The sequence below is a fragment of the Talpa occidentalis genome, unplaced genomic scaffold (assembly GCF_014898055.3).
Source record: "Talpa occidentalis isolate TD23 unplaced genomic scaffold, MPIMG_talOcc4v2.1 talOcc4.10, whole genome shotgun sequence".
Taxonomy (NCBI): Eukaryota; Metazoa; Chordata; class Mammalia; order Eulipotyphla; family Talpidae; genus Talpa; species Talpa occidentalis.
The window spans coordinates 93,072,288-93,085,106 of NW_023600993.1; the positions used below are offsets into that span (position 1 = coordinate 93,072,288).

The 12,819-nt window shown below is 47.7% G+C and overlaps 1 long non-coding RNA gene across 1 annotated transcript in view; it reads right to left on the reverse strand.

The window, feature by feature from the left end:
- Positions 1-12,819, reverse strand: part of LOC129146141 (uncharacterized) — a 43,453-nt gene that overhangs the window by 4,686 nt on the left and 25,948 nt on the right. The window contains exon 3 of the long non-coding RNA XR_008552654.1: positions 11,068-11,159. This is a non-coding gene — a long non-coding RNA (uncharacterized LOC129146141). The remainder of the gene's footprint in view (positions 1-11,067; positions 11,160-12,819) is intronic.

A 12,819-nucleotide genomic window follows, 5' to 3' on the forward strand; every position in this document is an offset into this window, starting at 1 on the left:
CCCGGGCCAGGGCTGGCATGGACAGAGCATGGATCTTCACGGGGGACTTTCCACGTGGTGAACAGGCACAGAGCCTGGGAACTGAGCATATAAATCCCATTTCAGATGAGAAAAATGAAGCTCAGAAAGATGACTTGCTCAAGGTCACCAGCCAAGAGATTTGGACTCAGGTCCCTTAGATTTCGAATAAAGACCAGACTTTTTTTGTCATCTCTTACTGCCGCCTAGTAGCTGCTATTGCTGCCTGGGGTGTCTGGCCCTTGAGGAGCGAACCCAAAAGGATTTCTCTCCAGTTTTCCAAGATTGGGTTGCTTTGGCCCATGCAGGAGGGTTTGGTTTCCAGTCCAAGCTAAAAAGTCAAGCTGGGGGATCTAAAGCCAACAGCAGAACAGGCTCACACTTCCTTCTTTGGAACTATGATCCTACAGGGACTTTTGAGGGGTCATGAGTGACAGACCCCTACCTCCAACCCATCGTCAGTGTTCTGGGCCATCAGGAGAGATGCAAGAAAGGGTAGTTCCCTGCAGGCACAAGCATGCCCCGTGAGCTGATCTCAGCAACCCCCTATCAGAGTACCGTGCCTGATTCAGCTCTGTGATCCCAGCCCAAGAGCCTACCCAGAGAAGGCACACAGAGAATGTTTGCTGAGTAAAAGAATGGACCTTGGGCACCAGAGACATCGCAACAAATCACAAACTTCTTGAGAAAGGATAGAAAGAGATGACTGATTAAAGTGATAAAGAGATAGGGAGACCCTTAATGGTATAATGTTCATCGTGAGAAGCAGAATACAAAACCATATAATAAAAAGAAAACCTCTATAAATTCAGGATGATTTTCATTATGAAAAATAACAGAGACTGCATGTATGTGTCAATAATGAAACTTCCGGATAAAATAAATGTAAGCCAAAATATTAAGTGATATCTTTGTACAGTCAGATTATGCGTGGTTTTATTTGCTTCTTTAATTTTTCCCAAAATGTATTAAAGGAACATGTGCAAGTTTGCAAATATTAAGGAAAAACCATAACTAATTTTTTCTTAGCAACACAGTTTTAAATAACAAAGTTTAGGGCACTCTCTGACCCTCTGATGCAGAGCCAGTTTGCTGGGTGCCAGACAAGGCTTAGATACTCTGTGAGGCCAGGCCCGGAGGACCCAGACCACTATAGCGAGAGCCACCCGTTCCCTGCCCAGGGCCTGAGGGCAAAGACCACATTTGCCAGAGACCTAAGAGCTCTTTGCCAAATCCTTACCACGACCAGAGTACATTTCCACGACTCCTGTCCCCATCAGCAAGTCAGTAAATCAAAGCACATCTCACACGAAAGGTGGGCCCTTTCTGGTAAAACACAAAAAAACTTAATCTTTGGTCCAGAAGCAGTAGATTGCGGCAGCAAGTCAGCAGCCAAAACCATTAATCTTTGCCGCGTTCCCCAACTGGCCCGAGTAGTAAAGAAGATAATACCCCAGCAGAATCAGTGACCCACTACAAATTGGTCCTGAAAGGTCCACCAGCATAAATAGACTTTTGCTGATCCAACACTTGTTAGGAACCCCAACAAAGAGACTATTGGCTCATCTGATGAGCCGCTTGCAATGGGCCCTTGCAATGGCTGGTGATGGATGACCACCCTCCCTTGGAGGGGAAGATGCAGCTCCTGGTATGGGGCCCTTTCTCATCTTAAATTTGTCCTCAATAAATCACAGGTGCAGAGGAGCCAGCATCAGTTTCATTACACCTACATGCTCCAGTATCAATCACGCCACCATGGCGGCCTGTCTGGGAGCAGTTCATTTCAAGTGGCTTTTTCTGTCCTGATTCTGCTTCCACGGCGAAGCACGCCTCCAAGGGGCTTGGGCCCAGAGGCTGGGAGGAAGAAGCTTCTCCCTTCTGAGGGCTACGCTTCTCAGTCGAACGCCTATCCCTTCTTCATTCTGAGCTTTGCACCCTATGGCTTTGCCAACACTTAGAAGCAGAAAATTTTGCTTTCAGATAACAGCTCTGCTATTTGCAAACTTGGAGCAAGTCACCTTCCGTTGCTGAACTTCGGGAGCCTCATCTTCGAAATTGGCACTAGTAGCAACTACCAGCTGAAATTGAACATAGTAATAGGTGTAAAGAGCCTAGCACAGTGCTAGAAATTGACTCATTCCCAACCGGTATTAGTCCCAGTCCATGCCCATTCCTGGCTGGAATGCTGGCTGGAGGGACATGTTACAAGGATGGCAGGTTATATTTTCTCTGTGGTCCCCAGGCCCTTGAGAAAACAGAAACTCCTTGGCTCCTCTTTCCTGTGTTCACCTGCATGGACCGTTCCTGGTCCTAGCAAAGGTGTGTCAATTACAGCTCAGAAATGATGAAGATGGTGCCACAGCTCATTTTTTTGTCTTGTTCCTTTCATTGTAGGCAGTTAAAATACACTTAAAACTAAGGACACTAGAGAGCTCTCAGACCTCTTCTTAATGCACATAATCAAATACTTTACTGTCATTAAATGCATGTATAAGGCTCATCATAAAAGTCATGAACTTCTCTTTTAAAGAATCATAAATGGGAATAAATGGTTTCCTCTAGGCAGACCCCAAGCCAATCTGCCTGGGGCCACGAAAGGCAGGACCCACGTACTCTTTCAAGACGCCACATCTCCTGGGAGGGCACAGCCCAGCTGTCTGCCGTGGGCTGCAGTGCTCAGGGCCCAGCAGCAGCCCTGTAAATCATTAACCAAGTGAGCAGATCTTTGAGCAGAAGAGAGGGGAGTGCAAAGGACCCTGCCCCTGAGTTGATCAGGAGTGTCAGACAGAACAAGCTTTTCAAAAAGACACTTCCATTCACTCTAAACCTACAAGAGAGCTGGAGTGACAGGGCCATTTATTTGCAGAAGAGCTAGGGAGGGGGTGGAGAGGAGTGGCAGAGAGAGAAGGGGAAGATTCAGAGAGCAGGTAGAGAGGTGGAAAGGGAAGTGGAACAGGCTCTATCCATGCCCAAGTGGTTCATCAGCACTGCACGCTGGCTCCAGGTACAGAGGGAGAACCCAGGAACCACATCCTCAGCCGTGGGTGACTTAACAATGGGGATAACTTCTAAGAAATGCTTCATTTGGTGATTTATTCAATCACTATGCGAGTGTCACAGAGAGCAGTTTACACAAACCTAGGGGGTGTCGCCTACTATACCCCTAGGTTACAGGGACCAAAGCATCAGCACTCAGTACATGACAACATATGCAATAATTCTCAGAGGACAGATTATAACAGCAATGGTGATGAGGAGGAGGATTTACTGTGTCCAGGCTCATGTCCAGGCTCATGCCTACACCCATCACAAGCACAATCCCTCTTCCTTCTCCTAACAACCCTATACGGCAGGAGCTGCATTTCATCAATTCTAAAAAGCACACTTTCTTTCCCCCACTTTAACATTTCTGAAACTGAGATGCTTTTTATAATAACTGTCAGCCTGGCAGAAGTCTTGTCCTATGTGGTGACACATCACAACTTGCAAAACAGGTATCTGCAGCTTAAAGTCCCAAGGGGAAAGAGAAGTGATTTTCAAAGGTCTGCCGCCACAGATGCTTGTAAGTTTACATGGGATACGTGTGTGTAGAAAGACATAGACATCAACCACTCTGGGTCGGTCTTCGAATATGAAGACATTTTAGGCATATCTTAAATTATTTCACTTGTATTTTCCTTTTCTCATGTATGTGCAAAGGCCTTATGACTAGAACCTAAGTAAACCTGAGAGTTCTTTCCACAAGTGTAAATTCTATGGGATACGAAAGTATTACGTAAGTTTAATCAGTGATGATTCTATTTTTCTTAGCATGATGTTAAATACTAGTGTGACCTACACTCACATGTCTAGGGTAGAAAATTTGGAAAAGACTTCATCAACAAAAAATAAACTACATATAATTCCACTACATAGAACTCACCCCCTCGTTCACATTTTATGTTTCCTTCCATTTTTGTATCTACCCCTATTTTATACAATCGACGTTATACATGCAATTTTATATCCTGCTGTCTTTTTCCCAGTCTGGATAAGCTTTTCCCCATCTCCTTAGAAACTCATTGGAACATGGTTTTTATTGGTTCCAGTATTTCATTGAGTGGGTGGACCGTGAAGAGTTAACCACGCTCGTCATGTGGAGCACTACCGAACACTTGAAAGCAGCCCTAGATGCCTAAAATTTTGCATCCATTCTTATTTTCTTGGGATACATTATTTACATTGGTTTAAGCCCACCACTGTCAAGAAGCTATTTGCATGAGTGGGTCAAATGACTTGTAGATTTTTTAAAATTTTGGTAGAGATTGTTAAATTGCAATCTGTATTTAAGCATGTGTTTCAATCATCCTTGGCAGTGTTGGATATGAACATTTTTTTCATTCCCTGTGAATTTGATAAGCAAAATTTTTCTTTGTCTTGAACGAACATACTTGTGTTTATTAGTGAACATGAACTACCTTCCACTTTACTTGCTGGGATTTGTGAACTCGTGGGGTTACAGCAGAGCAGAAAGAGCACGTGCCAGGCTCCTCTCTCATGCTCTGCTTGATTTTGAGGCGACAACTTAACTTTCCAAACTTTGCTTTTCTTCATCTTTAATTCCAGGGTAAGAATAAGAACATCCACCTCACTGGGTCTTCGTGAAGAATGAATTAGAGATTCCACATACATTACGCCTGGTGTATAGTAAATGTCCAATAAATATCAGCTACCTGAATTTCTTCTTTCGTAAATTCTTTTTCGTACACTTTCATTTTTCTCTTAGACTCTTAATATCTTTCTTATCAACTTGAAAAAGCTCTTTTTGGATGAGGGATATAGCTCTTTGTCATGCTTGTCATGAAAATATTTTTATTTTAAAAACTGGCTTTTAGAGATCTGTTCTTTCTGCTTTGATGGTCTCTTTTAAATTATTTTTGTACCATCCACAGCTAGTAAAGCTGCAGGGTGGAGTTATTTCTATTCAGGAAAAGGCTTAGAGAAAAGGAAGGGGGGTTTGATTTCCACGATATACCTCAGAAGACATGACTTCCAGGGACAATGCTGCATTCCTAACAGATGCAATAGGAACCCGGGAGGTTTATAGCACCCACAAAATGCAGTCTGAGCCCAAGAGGCGGAGAATGTAGCCACAGTTTCAACATATTGATGCCCAAACTCTGCACCCAGCACTGGGAGTTGGGAAGGAAATAATGGCGGAGGCTGGAGTCCAGCCTTCTCCATGCTGGAGGGCCTCATAGTCACGGTATATTTTGGTAAACAAACAAAGAAACAAGCAAGCCCCCCTACTCCTGGATCTCTGTTTGTGCATCACCACTGCCATATTCTTCTGTCAAGGAGGGTTCTGAGCAGTGAGAAAGCCTCTGTTTTCATTTTTTATGTCTATTAAAAATAAACATGCTGAGAAGCTGCCTTTTAGTCTCTTTATCAAGCCCCAAACGACGCACGGCCCCTGTCAACTCGGCGTTGACGAAAGCAACCAGAGATTTATAAGGCATCAGGAAAAAACTTAGTTAAGAGCAGGTTTCCCTTCCATTGATCAAAACGGATTTAGGGGAATTATAGGCAGCCAGGCACCCAGAGGGCGAGGGCACACAGGCAGGCCGGCAGGACACCGCCCCAGCCCAGGACGGGGCCAGCTCTGGAACGCCCGGTAAGCACATCTGCCAGGGCCGCAGGGAAGGCCCCTCTTGCTGGGTGGGCACGAGCCAGACTCAGCTCATGTCGAGTCAATTTAATCAATACTTTTCTTGCTTTGGAAACTCCGAGCTTTTCGAAAGAGCAAAGCCATGAGACACAGCCAAGCAGCTTTAAATTCTAATGAGCTTCTCTGTGCTAATTAGTGACTTTGCTAACTGGAAGCTTTCTTTGTTAGAAAACACACTCATGGAGTGACGCAAAAATGCCAGCTTTTCCTCACCCAAATGTACCTCCCTTGTCTTTTATCATCATGCCAGAAAGGGGAGTACTTTGTTCTTCTCACCCTGGTAGAACTAACAAACAGATTTTTTTATTATTATTATTAAAGTGACTAGCGTTGCATTTGGCCTTGCAAAAGCTAGAGAGTGCAAGAGATCAATTTCTCCTAAGTCCCACCTGTCACCCACCCAGCAGGAGCCGGTCAGGGAGCTCTACCGAGTAAACGCATCACCCAGCGGCTCCTGAAGAGACACAGCAGCAGGCTCCTCCTGCCCCCTCCCATTTCACGGTGAGATTCGGAAACTTGCAAATTGAGCAGCCATCATTATTTTCTGAGGAGCAAGCAAGGTCTCCACTCCTCGCTAGGAGAATGTGACCCAATCATTTGTCTCGGCAACACACAGATTCTAGAGCACTTGCGAATTCGTCGCCATAAAGCTGAAAACAAACACAGGAATGGTTAGAAAGAAAAATCTTTTTAATCTGGGAAGGAAGGGAGCCGAGGATGGAGGCAAGAAGGCAAAGCTACGCAAATCTCACGCGTGGGTAGCCGCAGCCCACGTCGGAGCTCTGTGCGAATCAGAATTAGAACTTGGACTTGGAAATGGAGTTTCTCTCCCTCACTTTTCTGCCTTGTTTTTATCACCGCCCGTCTGGGTCTCTCTGTCACTATCTCCATCTCTGCTCTTCTGTCCTTCCTGAGTACTTAATGAAGATACCCTGCCTGGAAATAATTGCATTCAGACCCCTGAGTCCCACTTAAAAGTCTTCGGGACTGATCGAGATAAACCCCATCAAGGTTTTTGTTTCCACTCAAAGTGCCCCCATCATTTATTAGACGAATTAAAGTATCAATTTCTGTTTAAACATTAACAGGGTGATGCCAAATATTAGTCAGTTCCTAATAATTTTGAGGGATTAAAAAGATAATAAAAGTAATAGTCCATTACATTACCTACTTCAGCAAGATTGTAATGAACGTAATAAATTCTGGATCAGGGTTATAACAACTTCCATCTATTTAAAATGAATTTGTAGGGTTACTTTCATTAACTATGTATATGGGGAAAATGATCTGACATATTACTTTAAAAGAGCTGTAAAACCGATTAGGAGAAAATATGCTTTCCAGACAGGGATGCTGGCCACCGGGGACCACAGCATCCCCGGGAAGAGGGGAGAGCTGCCGAGCCAGCCCCATTCCATCCTCCCCGCGCGGCCAGCTCCCTGCCCTAAAGAAATGATGACGGAATGAGCGCCAGCAGATGAGGGCGAAGGAACTTTTCTCTGCCCTCCTTTCTTTCTGTTTTTTTTTCCCTCCCCAGGTAGATGCCCGCTAATGAACCGGGGCCAGCTCTGGGAAGTTCTGCGTGGAAATAAACCCTAGGGCTGCCGCCCTGGCCTGGCCTTTGGGCCCCTGGGGGAAAGCTGCCGCATTAAAGGGGCCCTTGCCCTCATCGCTGGAGGAGACAAGGGAGCAAGCACTTGGCTGCACCACAGAAATTACTGCTGTACCTCGAATGCCCGCTTCATTTATCAATTTCATAGCAGAAAAACCCATATGACCGCCTCGTTCACTCACACGCTAAATCTAGTCGCAGAAAGCTCCCCACCGCCAGTCAAGTGTGCTGGGCGCGGGCCTGGATAAAGTAACTCGAAATACCACTAATGATTTATACTTAATTGAACCTCTAAGTGATTAAAGTGGCAGTAATGAATGAATAACACCCTCCTGGCTCCCCGGCCCCTCGGCCCATCGGCTCCAGGCGACGTGGGCCTCGCTGGGGAAGCCAGGCAGGAGGGCCGGCCAGCTTGAGTCCTGCTCCCAGCTTCCCCCAAGCCGCTCGTCTGGGTCCTGGCTAAATTGCTCTCGCTTGCAGTAAATGACTCCATAAGCACCGTATCAGACCATTGATCCTTTTTATTAGATTACCCAATTGTAAGGTTAATGCATTTGCATTTGGCAAATGGAGTCGGTCAGCCTGAATCCCGCGTGGGGATCGGTGTTTAAATGGACACACGAGGAAAGCGGTTCTGTCAACATATTGATTTGTTGGTGGCAGTAACAGGATGCCGATGCCCTTCCCCCAGCCCACCCCTAAAAAGTGCCAGGAGAATACACTAGCAGGGCTGCGTCGTCCTTAGCAGAAACCCCAAACACACACAGCAAGACTCACCCTTCACCCCGAGCACGTCTGTCTCTGGAGGAAAGACGGACCCCACATGGGTTTCCAGTCACCACAGACCAGAGCAAAGACAGGTCTTGCACCTGGGCCAGGAACATGGCTGCTTTCTCTGAAGGAGGGGAAGCGAGAGCCTCAATCATTGACAAAGGATTCAGAGATGAATCCTTCTGCCCAGATGGTCAGAGCCCAGACTGGGGCGGCCACAGCTACCTGCCTAGGTTTCTACACCCCATGGGAATGTGTTCCTGGATTCTCCAAATGCATTAACCAAACACTGTGTAAGTGCGTGCCTTTGGAATGATTTCCCAGTAAGTCAATTTACAAGTTGGAAAAACATCCCTTGTTGGGCTAACGTGAGTTCTACACTGAAGAATGCAGCTGCATTTCTGTAAAAATTACCCAGAAATCACCCCCAGAAAACCATGTTCTTTCATAGATGGGGAAGCTGAGGCCCAGAGAGAGAGAATTAAACTTACCTGCAGGCCCTCCCCACCCCCGATCCACCCATGAGTTCATAGGAAAAACTCCCCAGTCTTCTGCCTTCCAGATCAGCCTCGGGTAAGAAAGGCAGTTCTCCCATAAAAGGGGACTTGGAGAGTATGACTGTAAAGGAATAGTCTTTTTATACAGATGTCCTAAGACACCAGCCATATTTCATATGCAGCTGCATAAACTAGGTCTTTGAATTGTCCTGTGGAGTAAGATTTGCTGTAAGTGCTGCTTACTGGATGGATTTGTTCAGCATCTTGTCTCGGAGGACAAGGAAGCTGGAAGCTGCTTTCATGGCTGCGTGTGGTTCACTTTTTCTGCTGTTCAGGTCCAGAGGTGGCAGGAGGCTGAGGAGCAGCTCCTCGTGTCAAGTCAGAAATCAAGGGTTCAAGTCCTAGCTCAGTCACTTAAGGGCCACGTCCTCATTCATCCTGGCTGGATCATTTTGAGATTAAACAGGATAACACATGAAAATAACCAGCACGGATATGGTCCTTGTCCAGGCAGGACTCCCTATCCATGAGTTCCCTCCCTCCTGGCTCTGTAGCATCTCCTGGGCCTTAAAGGCAGCACTTGATCAGTGCCAGGTAGCTGGGGACACCCATGAAAGGCGCTGCTCACCTACCCAGCTCTCTCCCACTTTGTGAGAGTGGCCCAGACCCCTGCCCTATCCCTCACCTCCCCCCACTCTGCTGGACCTTCTTTGAGCCACCACTAAGGCCCTGCTTGAGTCTCAGAGGGCCTAGGAGGGCTTAGCAATGAGGGTAAGGTAATTGCTAAAACAATTATCTTGTTCACTAATATTTTTAGGAAACACTATCATTTATCAACTTTTGTTGTGTTTTAATACATGCATTTAAATTCATCTAATGCCAACAGTTCTATAATGGTCACATGGTTATGTCCATTTTACAGAGGTAGAAACTGAGGTTTGCAGAGGTCAAGTGACTGTCCAGAGTAACACCTCTGGGAAGGGTCAGAGCTGGAGTTCAAACCCAAGCCCTTCAGAATCCAGGACCCTTGCTCTGTCACTGTCCCCCTCTGGGACTCACTGTGTCTCTGTGGCCTGACACAAGCCAGAACTCAACCAAGCCTTCCTTTCTTGCCTACTGTTCCACCAAGTTAACAGTGCCAGGGGCAGGTGAGGGCAAGGATGGCATTTGTCCAGAGAAAAACAGACCTTCAGATGTGAAGGGGGGGAAACCACTGAGTAAGCAACAGTTGACCTTGGGGAGTCATTGAGAAAGTGCTGAGCTGCCAGGCCAGGTGGTGACAGGCCCTAGGGCCCACAGGAAGGATGCCTATCTGATCAGGGGCGTGATGCGGGCAGATGCTACCTGGAGATAGTGCAGGCCGTTTCGTCTGGGAAAAAGGACAAAAAGAGAGGCCCCAACTGGAATAGGCTTCTTGTCCAGAAAGTTCTCAGTGTCTAATTTGACACCCAACAATTAGGCCAGAGCAGGCCAAGTTCCCCTGTATGTTGGGGAGGGCATACAGAATCCGAGGGTAATAGGAAGGGGGTGTCCTGGGGAGAGCGCCTGTGCATACACAACAGACTCTTTGTCTCTAGATGGGTCTGCCTTTGTCTTCAGGGGTGTGTGTGTGTGTGTGTGTGTGTGTGTGTGTGTGTGTCACACAACACTGTGTCTGAGTGTGATGTCTGTCTACGGCTGTCTCCAGGAGAGGATGAGGGTGGTAGATGTGTGTCCTGGTGACTGGTGGCAGGCACACTGATGTGCAGGTGAGTGTGCATCTACGGATGTGTGGGGGATCATGCATCCGAGTTTTCATGGTGAGACCCTAGCAGTAGGCATGTGACCATTTGGAGATGTGTGACAGGACCAAAGGGGAGTGGGGTGGGGGGGTGCTCTGTCTTGAAGAATCAAGGAGGGCTGCCTGAAGAAGGGAGCATTTGCCAAAATGGAATCTTCTTCCTCTCTAATAGGACAGACCTGAACCAGAATTTGGGAAATGTATGTTACCAGCCAGAGTCTTGTTTGGTCAATTGTCCCCAGAAACAGACTGAAATGAAGACACCACCCAGACCACACAAATGATGCGCTAAGACATTAAACAGACTTCTCCCTGGAAATATAAACACGCAATCCCATCCAGGCATGTGAATGGACAGGAACCACCAGGACAGCCTCCTGCCACCTTGGACTCCTGGACTTAGGGCTCCCAAGTACCCTCTGGTACATGCTTCCCAGCCTGGTCTCAACCGGGTTCATGCACAACACAGGACAGACCCCTGCCCAGGACTGGGCACTGCCCTGAGGCCAGGACCAGTGTAGACAGTAGAGCTCTGCTCTGTGTCCCTGGCCTGGACCCTGGGATACCTGAAGGTGGCTTCTAACACCATCTCTTGGGGCTATACCTGCTGAGATAAGCCCTTTTGGCAACGTGATCCTCAGTTTCCTCACCCGCCAAATAGAAATGATTATTCCTCCCATACCTGACTTATGCCTGTGGAGGGGGGCGTCCTGACCCTCAGTAGCTATGCGCCTCAAATAAATCACTAAGTCTTCTGAGGTTCGATTTGCTCATCTGTAAAACAGGGATAATAACGGCAAATGAGATAATGTAGAGGAAAGCACTTAAAATTTTTTTAAATAGCATTTGAGAGAAGTCACCTGTGCGAAGGAAAAGGTCAGCCGGATTCTCAGTGCTTGGCCCCATCTAGCTCCCCAGCTGGGCATGTCTCAGAGGAGCTGGGCCTCTGGGCTTTGCCTTCAGGGGCGAGGAGGCCCAGGAAGGGGGCTCCCGGGGCACCAGGACAGGAAGGCCGAGGGATGGAGTCTGCCGGCCAGGAGGCACTGGCCCATACCTCCCCGGAGCTGCACAGCAATGATTCAGGAAAAGGCTGACAAGGATATTAGCAGTGTGGGTTTTTTTTTAATCCTGAGCCCAAAGAAAATGCTCGGTCAGGAATAAAGGCGCCCAAGAGAGCAAGGAGAAAGAGAAATAATCAGAATTAGCCAGCGGGCGGGCAGCGAGAGCAGGGGCAACCCAGCCCCACCGAGGCCGAGGGCCAAACCTCTCCAGGACCCCCAGCTGGGGAGGCATCCAGGAGTGGGCAGGCCCTGCCAGGTGCATAAAGGGTGCTGGCCGCCCCAGTGGGACCTGGGCCGACTGGAGCCCACGGAGCTGGCAAAGTGGAAGACAAAGAAGCCGCCACCAGGTGAGTCCAGCCTCCCTCCCTGCCACCCCCCAGTGACAACACAGCAGAATGGCCCCAGCAAAGGACTGGAGTTCTCTGCTCCCCGTCATTCATAGGGCTCTGGGAGTGGGCACTGAGATTGGAGGGGGCAACCGAGAGGCTGCTCAGATACTGCAGAAAGGAGCTTCTGTAGACAGGGGGCCTTTGTACACACCCCCCCACCCCCAGACTAAAGTGAGCCAAGGGGAACAGAGAGCAAAGCCCGAAAATCCACTGATGCGGGGGGGGGGGGGGAGGCTTTCCCTGGCTGCTGGAAGGGTATATCAAGGTATCCCGGGAGGGGGGTCTCAGCCCCTGCTTCAGAGCAGGAAGAATGAATTCTGATGAGCTGGGGAAGAGAACCCCACTAATGTGGACAGTGGAACTGACATCCTTCTTTATTGAAAACCACTTTTCACAAATCCTGTTAGATTATCAGATTGCTTTAAAAAAAAAAAAAAAACCTGATTCAAATGTGTGTGTGCGTGTGTGTGTGCGTGTGCGTTTTGGGGGAGGGCAGAATTAATGCACCCATCCCTGATTCCACTCCAGATTCCAAATTAATGAAGTATAAATTAATGACGGACTGTCCTGGAAGTCAGATGCTTCTTTGCATCCCCTCACTCTGTCCTCCGGCAAAATGCTTTCAGCCTCTGAGCCGCTTGTCACGAATGTGAGACGGGAGAACAGAATTGCATGTCCCTAAGTCCATCCTGATCCATCCAGCCCAGCCCTGACACCACAGAGTGCCCCAGGCTTTTGACAGCCTCCATGTGAACACCACTACCCAGAATTAAATTGTGTGTGTGTTAAAAGCATCATTTACTAAGCGTAACATTTACTATACCACTATCTGGTAATACCATTTCGTCCTTCTTCTCCCGCCCACACCCTAAATATTTTAAGACACCAGCAGCCTTGGTGAATGAAATCATCAGGAACCTCTGCCACCCTCCAACCCCTAATCCCCATTCCTGTTCCCTCCTGCCAATTTGAGGTAAATCAAAA